This window comes from Pelobates fuscus, chromosome 2, assembly GCF_036172605.1.
Source record: "Pelobates fuscus isolate aPelFus1 chromosome 2, aPelFus1.pri, whole genome shotgun sequence".
NCBI classification, from domain to species: Eukaryota; Metazoa; Chordata; class Amphibia; order Anura; family Pelobatidae; genus Pelobates; species Pelobates fuscus.
Window position 1 is genome coordinate 381,296,968 of NC_086318.1, and position 14,419 is coordinate 381,311,386.

Consider the following 14,419-nt stretch of genomic DNA (forward strand, 5'->3'; position numbering starts at 1 on the left):
CACAGACACGTGGACGGGTCAATCAAAGGGGCCGGAACATACCGGTGGCTCTGCAGAAGTCTCTACCGTGTACCTGGAGGTAATCAATCTCCTTTCCTTCCCCCCGGATTCCTCCGTCCAACAGCGTCTTCCTTAGGACGGCTCACCGGCCAGACATAGCCCGGAGCCCCACGTTGGGCGCCAAAGTTGTTATGGTACTTTTTAGCAGTAAACCAAAATGTTTAAATGTCTATCTGTTCCTGCCCAAATTAAGAAAATTGAATTGCGTATATACGCTGAAGTAATTCAGTCTGACACACGGAGTTCAGGTTAAAATAACTTCGAGAAAATTTATTGGCAAGTGAAGAAAAGCGGGCGCGCAGGCCCTTTTAAGAGGCATTTTGCGTCATCATTGATTATCAAGACATTAGTAAATACACATCATTAATTGGATTAATTGTTAAGTGTCTGGATTAGTGTCCACATATCAATATAATTAATTGGCTCAAAAACTAAGTGGTTAGCTATGTGTCCACCCACCGAGAGGTGGTATTGTTTGGACACGGGTGGGGACAAGGGGCTCAAGCGCCATTTCCCTTAGCATGAGGTTTACTCGGTGGAAAGGGGGGCTTGAGCGTCATTTTACACGGTCAGTGATGTCAGGTCTTGTGGTCAGGTGCAAGGTCTCTTATGAATAGAACATTTCATTACTACAGTGTTCTCATGGCCTTCAATTTATACTATGTTGCGAGTTAGAGGAAATTCAGCAGTTCCTGAGTTAGTCATGTCTTTATAGAAAATACAGTCTTTGTCCATTGTGTTAGATGAGCTGGGAAATTCTGTCATGTAATGTAGTTTGAAAATGAAGAAGTCAGGTTATGAGGACAAAATGGAGGATCCGTCACAGTATGAGGTCAAAATGGAGTCAGTGCAATAATTCAATACAAGTTCAATAAAGATTTTTAATAATTCTACATCACCACCAGCCTGCCTTAGCAATTTTAATTGTACCTGTTAGAGCACAAATTAGCTTTCTTAATATGTTAATATATGGATATAAAACTGCTGGCACCGATCCTGCTAGAGATGGCGGGATTGATATCCCGGCAGGGTTGTATCCACCTTAGTCCAACATGCCCTTAATGTTTAGCTTGATTAGCTTGTCTAGCCTGTCATAACAGTACTAATGGAAACCGCTATATGCCTGTAGTTAAGCGTTTGCCGCAACACTTACTACTGTACTAACATAAACCATTCCACTGGTGCGAGATAAACTTGCCTATCGTAACACACCAAGCTCCTTACTTAATCACTGATAACTTGACTCACATTTTGCATATACCCTCTCTGGTAGAGCATTGCTATGCTATGTCCTGTTTAACACATCTGCCTCTCATTAAATGCTGATATTACTTGAAATACACTTGATTGGCACCAGGAGGCACTAAACTGTATCTTGTAAAACGCACCACCCTATCAGTCACACATTAAGCACCATTGAGATGTTTAGATCGCTGGGCCCAGGCAGACCAGCAAGATAACCTAATCTGCATGCCAAGCAACCAGCACCAGCACTAGGCCTCGTGCCGATGGGTTTTTAGGCAGCTCTAACGGATCAGCCCTAGCTCATGTCATTCAGCCTGTACGTTCCTGTATAACTGCTCATGTTGATAGGGTCACACCTGTCTTATAGCATTTACTGTTAACCTGTTTAAATTGTGTTCCCGTTTACCGACTCATAAAAACATAAAAAATGAGGCAATACCACTCTGGAAATGTAATGCACACTGTTTTTGCTGTACTAATCCACTTTGATGATTACCCATGCATTTCCCCCTTTTTTCTATTCTGTACCCCTCACAAGTGCCTCAATAAAAGAAAGATTTACAAAAAAAAAAAAAAGTTTAATATTTAAAACACCACCTAACACTAAGTAAGAGACAAAATGCCTACTGCAAACACACGAGCCTGTACTAAGTGAAGTACGCGTCACCAGTTAGAGGGGACCTGCGAGTCCGACAACATTGTGGGCCTGCGAGCCCGATCTAAGTGAATGACTTTGAGCGGAACGCACCAGGTTAAATCTGAAGGGACATGACTTACCTTTACCCACCACTCTGTTGACAACTATAGCGGGGGTATACTTAACTCATGTCATACACTGGTTTCGAGCCACTCGGCTCATGCTTATTATTGCTTACTTATTATTGCTTACCTGTATATGTACATATCACCAACTGGATCTGCGTATCCATATATCTCCAAGAAAGTTAAGAGACCTTCGAGTCTCACATTGACGGAAAATACTAACATAACGTTATACTTCAATAAAAAATATATTTACAAAAAAAAAAAAAATACACTTATGACGAAATAATATATATATATCTATATACATAAATATATACGTATATATCACTATATATATACCTATATATAATTAAAAATATTACAAAAAATTATATATATATACGTGTATATATACACATATGTATATTTATACATATATTAATTCTACACATATATTTATGTAATAATTTTACATAATTAGGTATCCTAATTATTACAATTAGCGGGACCTGCCTGACCACCCATGCCGAAAGTAAAGGGAATTTAATTTGCTAGCACTATATTTAACCCTATAACTTTCCAAGACACCATAAAACCTGTACATGGGGGGGTACTGTTTTACTCGGGAGACTTCGCTGAACACAAATATTAGTGTTTCAAAACAGTAAAATGTATTACAACGATGATATCGCCAGTAAAAGTGACGTTTTTTGCATTTTTCACGCACAAACAGCACTTACACGGACGATATTATTGCTGCAATACTTTTTACTGTTTTGAAACACAAATATTTGTGTTCAGCGAAGTCTCCCGAGTACAACAGTACCCCTCATGTACAGGTTTTATGGCGTTTTCAAAAATTACAGCATCAAATATAAGGCTTGTGTTTCATTTTTTTCACTTTAAAATTCGCCAGATTGCTCACGTTGCCTTTATGACCCTATGGTAGCCCAAGAATGAAAATTACCCCTATGATGGCATACTATTTGCAATAGTAGACAACCCAAGGTATTGCAAATGGGGTATGTCCAGTCTTTTTTAGTAGCCACTTAGTCACAAACACTGGCCAAAATTGGCGTTTTTTGCATTTTTCACACACAAACTAATACTAACGCTAACTTTGGCCAGTGTTTGTGACCAAATGGCTACTAAAAAAGACTGGACATACCCCATTTGCAATACCTTGGGTCGTCTACTATTGCAAATGGTATGCCATTATGGGTGTAAATTTATTTCCTTTTTTTTTTTTCATTCTCTTTTTATTTTGGTTTTATCACCATCATTTCATTATACAAAAAAATGTTTAAAAATTCATATTCATACACAAAAGGACTTAGACAAGACACAACACAGCCCACCCCCCCACCCCCCACCCCCCCACGAGAGCTCCACATACTTTCAAATTATACTTCTTTTTTCAAATGGTATCAATATTACATTTGTAGTAATTTTTTTTCCCAATTTGCCCATAGGCTCAAATTATCATTCAGAAACTTGCAGTGATCCTTCTCCATTTTGATTTGGTAAATCAACTGTATTGTTATTAATTTAATGTTAAATGCGGTATCTCCCTTCCAGTTCCTTGCTATTATTATTTTACAGGCTGTTAAACAATGAATAATTAAAAATTGATTTATTTTATTTAATTTTGGCTATTGATGGTGTAATAGCATTGTTTCAGGTTTTAGAAATATTTTTACACCACACAGTGTATGGATGATAAATTGAGCCCACTGCCATACAACAATCACTTTTTTACATGACCACCACATGTGGATATAATTTCCTTTTTCCTCTCTACACTTCCAACACTTTGTGTCCATGGATGTATCAAATTTAGCTATTTTAGTTGGAGTCATATACCATTGATAAGCCAACTAGAAGTGTGTTTCTATCAATATAAAGGAATGGACATATTTATTGATTTTTTGTAGAATAGCTATCCATTCATCTAATTCTATATTTATTTTTAATTCGATGTTCCATTTTTTAATAGCGCTTGTTAGGACTGAATCATTCATTGGGACTAACATTCTAACACATCTAGAGAACAACTGCTTTGTTTTATTCTGGTATAAAATTGATTTTAAAATGTCATACGTCTTACCCTCTTTTACTAACTCAACTTTCTCCAAAAAATATTTTACTCTAAGGTAAGTATATACATCTTTAGCAGAGAACTTAAACTCCTCTATCAACGTTTTATAAGGTTTGATTTTACCCTCTTTGGTCAGATCTTTTAAAGTACTTATTCCTTTTTCCTTCCATGATTTTAGGGAAATATTCTCCATGTTTAATTCGATTATATCTAAATTTTGAAAATCAAATATTTTATTTACTAAATCGATTTTTTTCCTTATTTTTTCCATATTGGAATAATCTGTCCTAGGATGTATGATCTGGATAAATTGCATTTTTTTGTTATCCAGAGTAAGTCTAGAGGATCTCTTAATTGACTAGATTCTACTTCTGCCCACCACCATACTTCCTCTTTAGTTTGTTTTATCTGTCCAGCCATAACATGCATTATAATCCCAGCCTCATAATATTTTCTTATGTTTGGATATCCCAAGCCTCCCTTCTTTATTCCTCTTGATAGTACTTCATTTTTAATTCTGGGTTTTTTCCCTCGTCATACAAAATTAGAGAAAGAGTTGTTAATCACTGTTAACCATGCACTCGGGATTTCTAATGGGAGCATTCTAAACATATAGATCCATTTTGGCAAAACATATGATTTCAAAATATTTATTCTTCCTCCCCAAGATACTTCTAATTTTCTCCATTCTTTCAGATTCTTATTAGTTTCTTTTAGAAGATCCGTGAAGTTTATTCTCATAATGTTTTCTACTTTTCTGCTAATTTTGATTCCTAGATATGGGAACGTTTTAGCTTTAATAAAATTATATGTTTCTTGATAAGAATCTATTTCTTGCTTCGACATATTGATATATATAGCAGTTGATTTTGTTTTATTTAATTTATAATTTGATACTGCACTGTACATTTCAATTTCTGTCATTGCATTTGATATTGATGTTGACGTATTACTTAAAAATAGAATAGTATCATCTGCATAAAGAGATATTTTCAGTTCTTTCTGGCTTGCTGTGAATCCCTTAATATTTTTGTTATTTCTAATTCTGTTAGCTAACACCTCTATAGTTGATATAAACAGTAAAGGGGACAACGGCAGCCTTGTCTGGTCCCGTTGTTCAATTTGAACCAGTCTGAGCATATGCCAGGGCCAATTGTTCTCGCTGTAGGGTCTTTGTATAAAGCTAAAATTGCATCAAGCAACCATCCCTGTATACCTAGTTCTTCTAAAGTAATCTTCATAAAGTCCCAGCTGACCCTGTCAAAGGCTTTCTCAGCATCTAAAGACAGGATCAGCATGGGACTTTCTCTACGTTGTGATATATCTAGTGAATCTATCAAACGTCTGATATTATTGCTTGACATTCTATCTGAAACAAAACCTGTTTGATCAGGATGTATTGGTTGTTTCATAACTTCTTTTAGTCTGCTAGCTATAATCGCAGAAAATATCTTTATATCTACATTTATTAATGATATTGGGCGGTAGCTATGGACTTTAGTTGGATCTTTCCCTGGTTTCAGTATAGGTAGAATATTTGCTTTAAGCATTTCTTCTGGGAATCTGCCCTTTTTAACTGCAGTATTAAAAGTATTTTTTAGATAACCTGTCAATTGGAGTTTCATTGTTTTATAGAATTTGTTCCCAAAACCGTCCGGACCTGGCGTTTTATGATTTTCTAATTTATCTATTATTAGATTGATCTCTTCTTCCGTGATTTCTTTGTTTAAATTATTTACTTGTGTTTCTGTTATTTTATTCAATTTTGCTGATTGAATATATTCTTTTATTATTTTTAAAGGAGTAGTTACTGAATTACTATATAGGTTAGCATAATACTCATTAAATGCATTCCCTATCTGTTCTGGGGAAAGGGAAATGGTATCATTAGTTATTATTTTATCAACCCTATTAAGTGTATTTCTTTTTTTCAGCATATTCGACATTATTTTATCAGCTCTATTAGATTTATGATAATATTTGATTTTAAGTTTATGCATATTTATTCAAATTTTTTCATAGGTTTTTTCCTGTATCTCAGATTTGATGTTATCTATTTTTAGCTGAAATAGTGTGCCTTACAGTGGTGCCTAGGTGCAATGCAAAAAAAAAAAATTAAAATGAAAAGCAAATTCAAAACCAAGGGAAAAACAAGTTATAACGGCAAAGACTTCATTGGTGAAGTGCATCAATGGGTTGGAAAGCAGTCAGTGGTGTCAAGTGGCTGCCTCAGGGGCTCCTCTTCCCCTCGGTACGAAAGGGACAGTCCTGGTGGGGTCCCACATATGGGAGCTGGCCGGCTCTTCTGCATGGTTATATCCTTGTGGGAGTCCCAGTGTCCTGAGGAAAGAGTCCACCTCCTGAGTGGAGTTGAGGTGTAGAGTGGTGCCGTTGTGGTCCACCGATAGTGTCTTTGATGCTGTCCAGCGGTATGTCAGCTTGGCGTCTTGGAGGCGACGGGTCATAGGGCGCAGGGTTCTTCTCCATTGGAGTGTAGATCTTGTTAGATCTTGATAAAAGGTAAGATTTGCGGTTTCAAAGTCCAATGGTGTTTTGCCCTTTAGGGCAGCGAAGATGGCATTTCTGTCCGTTTGGGTATGGCACCTGACGATCACGTCTTTGGTTGCTTGAGGGGGTGCCTGTGGTGATTTCCGGATACGGAATATCCCTACTATGGTTAGTTTTTTGGCCTGTGCGTGTGGCAGTATGGTGGCGACCAGGCGTCTGAAGTATTGTGGCAGCTCCGCCTGACATATTTCATCAGGGATACCCCTAATTTTCACGTTGTTTTTACGGTTTCTCTCTTCTGCTGCATCCAGCTTGTTGGCCAGGTTTGTGTGTGAGGCTTTTAAGTGGGACACTGTTTCTTTAAGGCACCTTACTTCGTTTTGGACATCTATGATGTCCTCTTCAGCGGTTTTCACTCGGTCTGTGACTGCCTGGACCTCCGTCTTCATTAAAGCCATGTCTGCCGCGGACATTTGTTTCAGCTCCATTAGGAGGTTTTTAATGTCTAGTTTTGTGGCCGGTGTCAGTGCATCAGGGTCAGCTTGTGCACCTTGGGATGGCTGTTGGTCTAAGGTGTCCCCCATGGCGAGCTCCGAGCACGTGGAGCTTGTGTCTGGGTCGGGTGTGGCCGCCATTTTCGGGGCCGCGGTGCGCTGGAGCATGGTGTTAATGTCCTGTGTGTTTTTGCACGCACCTGTTGCTATCCGCTGGGATTTTCGGCCCATGTTTGCCGGGTCTGTGTCTGTGTGCTCCGTGGGGCGGTAAGGCTGTGGAGTAGACCGCGTTGTGGAGCGCCGTTTCAAAGGCCCTGTAGTCGGAGTAGGCCTTGGGTGTGCGGCGCACTTTCCGTCCCGTCTGACGGTATAAAAAGGGCATCGATCGCGTGAGCGCTTTGCCCCTCTGCCCAGGCTGTCAGTCAGTAAGGCTGTAAGGGCTGTGAATGGTAGGTTTCTTCCCTTTTAGTCGCGTTGTTGTCGGAGCTCGCTGAACATGCGACCGCTCCGTTCCGTGGTTAAGCTCCGCCCCCCCCCCCATACACAGACTTGAATCACATTTATAACGATAACGGGGAACATATTGGCCCGATGACACTATTACCACGTACACTCCGGATAAAGGGCTATACGTACAACCTGACGACTCAGGATGGAGGAGAACTCCACACATGCTAAGACCCACTACTATAACGAACACCACCAGCACCATACCAATCATAGTGGAATTCAAAACACCACCTAACACTGAGTCAGAGACAAAATGCCTACTGCAAACACACGAGCCTGTACTAAGTGAAGTACGCGTCACCAGTTAGAGGGGACCTGCGAGTCCGACAACATTGTGGGCCTGCGAGCCCGATCTAAGTGAATGACTTTGAGCGGAACGCACCAGGTTAAATCTGAAGGGACATGACTTACCTTTACCCACCACTCTGTTGACAACTATAGCGGGGGTATACTTAACTCATGTCATACACTGGTTTCGAGCCACTCGGCTCATGCTTATTATTGCTTACTTATTATTGCTTACCTGTATATGTACATATCACCAACTGGATCTGCGTATCCATATATCTCCAAGAAAGTTAAGAGACCTGCGAGTCTCACATTGACGGAAAATACTAACATAACGTTATACTTCAATAAAAAATATATTTACAAAAAAAAAAAAAAAATACACTTATGACGAAATAATATATATATCTATATACATAAATATATACGTATATATCACTATATATATACCTATATATAATTAAAAATATAACAAAAAATTATATATATATATGTGATGTAGAATTATTAAAAAATCTTGTTGAACTTGTATTGAATTATTGCACTAACTCCATTTTAACTTCATACTGTGACAAATCCTCCATTTTGTCCTCATAACCTGACCTCTTCATTTTAAAACTACATTACATGACAGAATTTCCCAGCACATCTAACACAATGGACAAAGACTGTATTTTCTATAAAGACATGACTAACTCAGGAACTGCTGAATTTACCCTAACTCGCAACATAGTATAAATTGAAGGCCATGAGAACACTGTAGTAATGAAATGTTCTATTCATAAGAGACCTTGCACCTGACCACAAGACCTGACATCACTGACCGTGTAAAATGACGCTCAAGCCCCCCCTTCCACCGAGTAAACCTCATGCTAAGGGAAATGGCGCTTGAGCCCCTTGTCCCCACCCGTGTCCAAACAATACCACCTCTCGGTGGGTGGACACGTAGCTAACCACTTAGTTTTTGAGCCAATTAATTATATTGATAGGTGGACACTAATCCAGACACTTAACAATTAATCCAATTAATGATGTGTATTTACTGATATCTTGATAATCAATGATGACGCAAAATGCCTCTTAAAAGGGCCTGCGCGCCCGCTTTTCTTCACTTGCCAATAAATTTTCTCGAAGTTATTTTAACCTGAACTCCGTGTGTCAGACTGAATTACTTCAGCGTATATACGCAATTCAATTTTCTCAATTTGGACAGGAACAGATAGACATTTAAACATTTTGGTTTACTGCTAAAAAGTACCATAACAACTTTGGCGCCCAACGTGGGGCCCCGGGCTATGTCTGGCCGGTGAGCCGTCCTAAGGAAGACGCTGTTGGACGGAGGAATCCGGGGGGAAGGAAAGGAGATTGATTACCTCCAGGTACACGGTAGAGACTTCTGCAGAGCCAGCGGTATGTTCCGGCCCCTTTGATTGACCCGTCCACGTGTCTGTGACTGCTTCCCGGGAGGACATCAAAGACAGGTAATATCTTGCCCGGGGTCTCGTTACTCACTTGTTTAGCTGCATCTAGTCTATCTGTTGCCTGGGTGTGTTTGAATTGTTTGCCTGTTTCCCCTTTTGGGATAAAGGGGGGGTGGACCTGCGGGGGTTTTGCCTGGGGTCCTTTGTTTGCCTGTTTTCCCCTTTTTGGGATAAAGGGGGGTGGACCTGCGGGGGTTTTGCCTGGGGTCCTCTGTTCGCCTGTTTGCTAGTTTACCCCTTTTGGGATAAAGGGGGGTGGACCCGGGGGATTTGCCTGGAGTCCTGTTGCCTGTTTTACTCCTTTTAGGAGCCACGTGGCCGTGGCTGTAGGGAAAAGGGGGGGTTGACCTGTGGAAGTTTTCCTGGGGGTCTTCTTTGCCTGTTTACCTCTTTTAGGAGCCTCGTGGCTGTGGCTGTATGGAAAAAGAGGTGTGTTGGATCTGTGGAGATTGTGTAGACTCATAGTTTCCTGGGGATCCTTCTGGTGTCACTTTGATAGCCTAGCTAGCCTCATTGTGCACATAACTCTGCTTGCAGAGAGGTGGTACCCTCCAGCTTTGAGCGCTGAGCTGGAGTCATTCCAATTGTTATTTGTGGTGTGTGGATTCGGGCAGGCATTGCTGTCTTCATCACCACGGGGTAGTGGGACTTATGAGTGGGTTTCATAGGGGCACTACGAGTGTGAGGATAGAGGCGGCCACTCTTAGTGGACTGCTGTAACGAGGGAGGCTTACGGATCTCGGACCGGTGTCAGTTGTTTTCCGTGGCCGTTGGTAGTGAGACTTGAGGAAGTCGTTCTCCGAGCGGGGACACTACGAGGTTGAGGGAGGTGACTTTGGAGTAAGCACACGAGTAAAGGAAAGGAATTACTGTTGATTTTATTTGAACTGTGATGCATGCACTGTATTTCAATTGTATTGTTGTCTTGTTTGTTTAATTAGGAGTCATTCAAACTCCTGTGTCTGTCTCTAAGGATTTCTCCTTACCTTTTTACCTTCTCTACACTTCCTGTATTATTACTCTATCCACTCCTATTTCTCTTGATAGAGAAGTGATTGGTCACACACTTCTCACCTCGCTCCAATCCGAGTCTACCACCCCGGGTAGGCGGATTCAGTGACTAGTCTACGTTTTGGGAAGACGCACTTGAGGGGGACCCACCCTTTCCTCGAGGGGCAGTCGAGCATTGTAGACGTTCTTGTTCCTTTTCCTTTTCTTTCCCTATATCTAGGACGCTGGTGTAGGGGGAGGGGGAATATGGGGCAGGAATTGAGTAAGCCCGGTAGGGGCTGGCTCGCATGTGATTTAGTTGAAGACAGAGAGGGAGAGGAAATGGTTAAAGGTGTTGAAAGAATTGCTAAAGTGTGTAAAATTGCTGTGCCCACATCCAACATGGCCGCCACTTCTTCCCTTAACCCCAATGCAGCTTCCTTTCACGCCCCCAATATGGCGGCCCCCAGTCATCCAGCACCCCTGATGCCGGTACTTCCCGGTGACTACTTATCCCAAGATTATGACCCACAAGCCACCCCCGCATCTGTGACTCCCTCCCATCCCCCGGTTCTGTCACCTCAAGCGGGCCCCTCACGTAGAAGGGCCCAGATCGTAGAAATAGATGAGGAAGAGGATGACAGGGTATCCCAGGACTCATTGGAGGCTGCGGGAGCCTCAGCTCATCGTTCTATCGATGATCCCTTCGGACACAAGGGTCGGGGAGAACGGGCCCCTCCTAAATATGTTGCCTTTAACCCCACTCAAGCTAGTGCTCTAATGAAATCACTCCCTGACCCAGAAAAGCAGCCTATGCCTTTTTACCGAGGGATAGTCCAAATTCAAAAGACTTATTCCGCCGCATGGCGTGATTTACTGAGCATTTGTGCTATTAAAGCAGGGGATGCATATTGGCCCAGCATGGCCCGCCACCTCAGTACAGATCTGCTCTCCAGTGATGTTGATTACCCTTCCGGAGTAACTTTTTGCAACCAATTGAGAGAATGGGCTAAGGACAAACTTGCAGATCAGGCTGCTGGCCTTACTGATGTTATACAAGATAAAGGAGAATCAGTGGAGAGGTTTCATGCAAGACTGTATCAAATGTTTACAGATTTGGGGTTTGATCTTACTGATAAGATCCATTCACAAATGCTGTCTGGTGCATTTTCCAAGGTGTCAAGGATTCCATACGTAAGGGAATCATTGCTGCACGCCCTAAATATAAGGTTGTTCCTCTGGATACTTTACTCTTAGTTGCTAGGGGTCTAGAGTCTGCCCAGGCCCCCAGAAGGCCCAGTTCCGCTCCTCTTATGGTGTCCCGCACCACCCCTGTTCCCAAGGGCACCAGACCAGAGGATGGTTATTGCTTTAATTGCAAGGCTAAAGGACATTTTAAAAATGATTGCCCAGAACCTAAAAGAGAGCCAAGAAAGCCGTCCAGGCCTGCCCCGGCCCCCAAGGCCGAGACAGCGGTTCCAATAGTTGAGGAACCCGATGATTAGGAAATTGGCAAGCCTGTGTCTGTAACCCCTGTCATGGCAGTGTCTACAGGGGATAAGGGGGGGGCCACTTGCTACAGTGACTTTACCCATTGAGGGCCAACCAACCACATTTCTTGTTGACACAGGTGCAGCCCGAAGTGTTCTGCGAGAACAAGACCTGCCAGACTCATCTTTTCTGTCAAATATTGATGTCTCTTGTGTTGGAGTGGATGGCCAGCCAAGACACAGCCCTTTAACAACTCCACTACGAGTTGGCACTAGCCTGCTTGCTCGCTTTGTGGTATCCTCCACATGCCCAATTAACCTGTTAGGCGCTGATGTTCTCTCACGCCTGCAGGCATCTATCACCTTCACTCCAGATGGACAAGTAGAAATGTATACACCTCTATCTGAATCAGACACCTCAGCCTTGTGCTCCCTACCTCTGATGCTGCATTTAGAAGGACCCCGTGGGGAAGCAGCAGAACCGAGGTCCAATTTCCCAGAAGTGTTAAAAACACAGGTGCCTGCTAAATTATGGTCCTCAGGCCCAGAGGACATAGGTCACCTAAATGTCCCACCTGTGGTGGTAAAGCTTATTCCAGGAGCTAAGTTACCAAGAAAACCACAATATCCTTTAAAACCAGCACAGGCTGCAGCCATTTCTATCCAAATCAAAGCACTCTTGGAGAAGGGTGCTCTAGTGAAATGTAAATCAGAATGTAATACTCCATTATTTCCTGTGAAGAAGAAAACTCCAAAAGGTGAGCCAGAGAAGTACAGGATGGTTCAGGATCTCCGTGCCGTCAATGAAGCAACTGTCCTGGACACCCCTCTTGTACCAAATCCTCACACTCTGCTCTCTGGAGTCCCACCATCTGCAAAGTATTTCACAGTCATTGACCTGGCTAATGCCTTTTTCAGTGTTCCACTGGACCCATCCTGTCAATACCTGTTTGCTTTCACCCATGAAATGCAACAGTATACCTGGACTGTCATGCCCCAAGGGGCACAGAATTCTCCTAGTCAATTTGCAAGAGCCATGTGCACCATCCTTGACCCATGGCAAGCTGAACACCCGGAAGTTGTTCTGCTCCAGTATGTGGATGACTTACTGCTCTGTGGAGATGATATACCCACTACTGAAAAGTGTTCAATTAGTCTTCTTTGCTATTTGGCAGAACAAGGATGCAAAGCTTCACTCCTCAAACTGCAGTTCTGCCAACCTTCAGTAATTTTCCTTGGTCATTGCCTATCTCAAGGTACCAGACACCTTACTCGGGACCGAGTAAGGGCAGTACTGGATATCCCACCTCCAAGGACTTCTAAATCTCTCCATGCCTTCTTAGGCCTCATTTCCTACTGCAGAGCATGGATCCCAGAAGCCTCTCTGCTTATGCAACCTCTCTATGATGCACTCAAGTCAGACCCATTCTGCCTGACCAATGAAGCTCTGGATAATTTCAAATCTCTTAAACGTGCCATAGCTTCTGCTCCTGCCTTGGGTCTACCAGACTATACCAAACCTTTCAAATTATTTGTCTCTGAGAGACAAGGCCATGCTACAGGAGTTCTTACCCAAACTAATGACTTAAGAGGCCGCCAGAGGCCTATTGGATATTTCTCATGTCAACTGGACATTGTGGCCAGAGGGACTCCTTCCTGCCTTCGGGCTGTTTTTGCTGCAAGAGAACTCATACAAAGATGTCAAGTTCTTAATCCATCCACTCTTCTTCCACTCCCTGAGGGGGGTATCTACTATGGATTTATCACGGATGAAACCTACATCTACCTTCTCTGTGGATGTATCAAGAAAATAATGCATCCACATTTAACATTTTACGAAGACAAGACACCTCTCTGTGAAGGCCCGGATTATGCCTTCTGTACCATGTGGTACAAGCCGAACATTACTCCTGAACCTTGCTACGAAGATGAGCTTTACCACTGGATTGATGTGAAGCTCACTGCTCAAGATTTGTATTGTGACTCTGAAGGCAATAGCATGGTTCTGATCCAATTACCTCCAGAACTCAATTACCTGTACCGTCATTGGGATACTGCTATTCCACATATTCCTGTTACCAAATTGAAAACAAGGTCATGGAGTGATCTTGGGCCCATGGCAAAGTTATGGGCCACTATGGATGAAACACAGCTACAGGAAAATGGTATTGCCAAATACCCAACAACTGATCTTCTTGAAGCATGGCCACGCCATTTCCTGGAAAAGGAATTTCAAGATCTGGTCATAGTGAATGATTATGACCCAGAAACACCTCATGACTGTTTTGAACAGATGAAAATGGAGACAGTGCACTTACCAACTGTGCATGAGAATCCATTACCAGATCCAGATTTTACCCTGTTTGTGGACGGTTCAAGATATGCTGATGAAGAAGGAAAATACCATACAGGATATGCCGTAACCACAACAGATGAAGTTATCAAATCATCATCTTTACCGCCAGCAATGTCTGCGCAAGAAGCTGAATTACAAGCCCTGACTTCAGCATG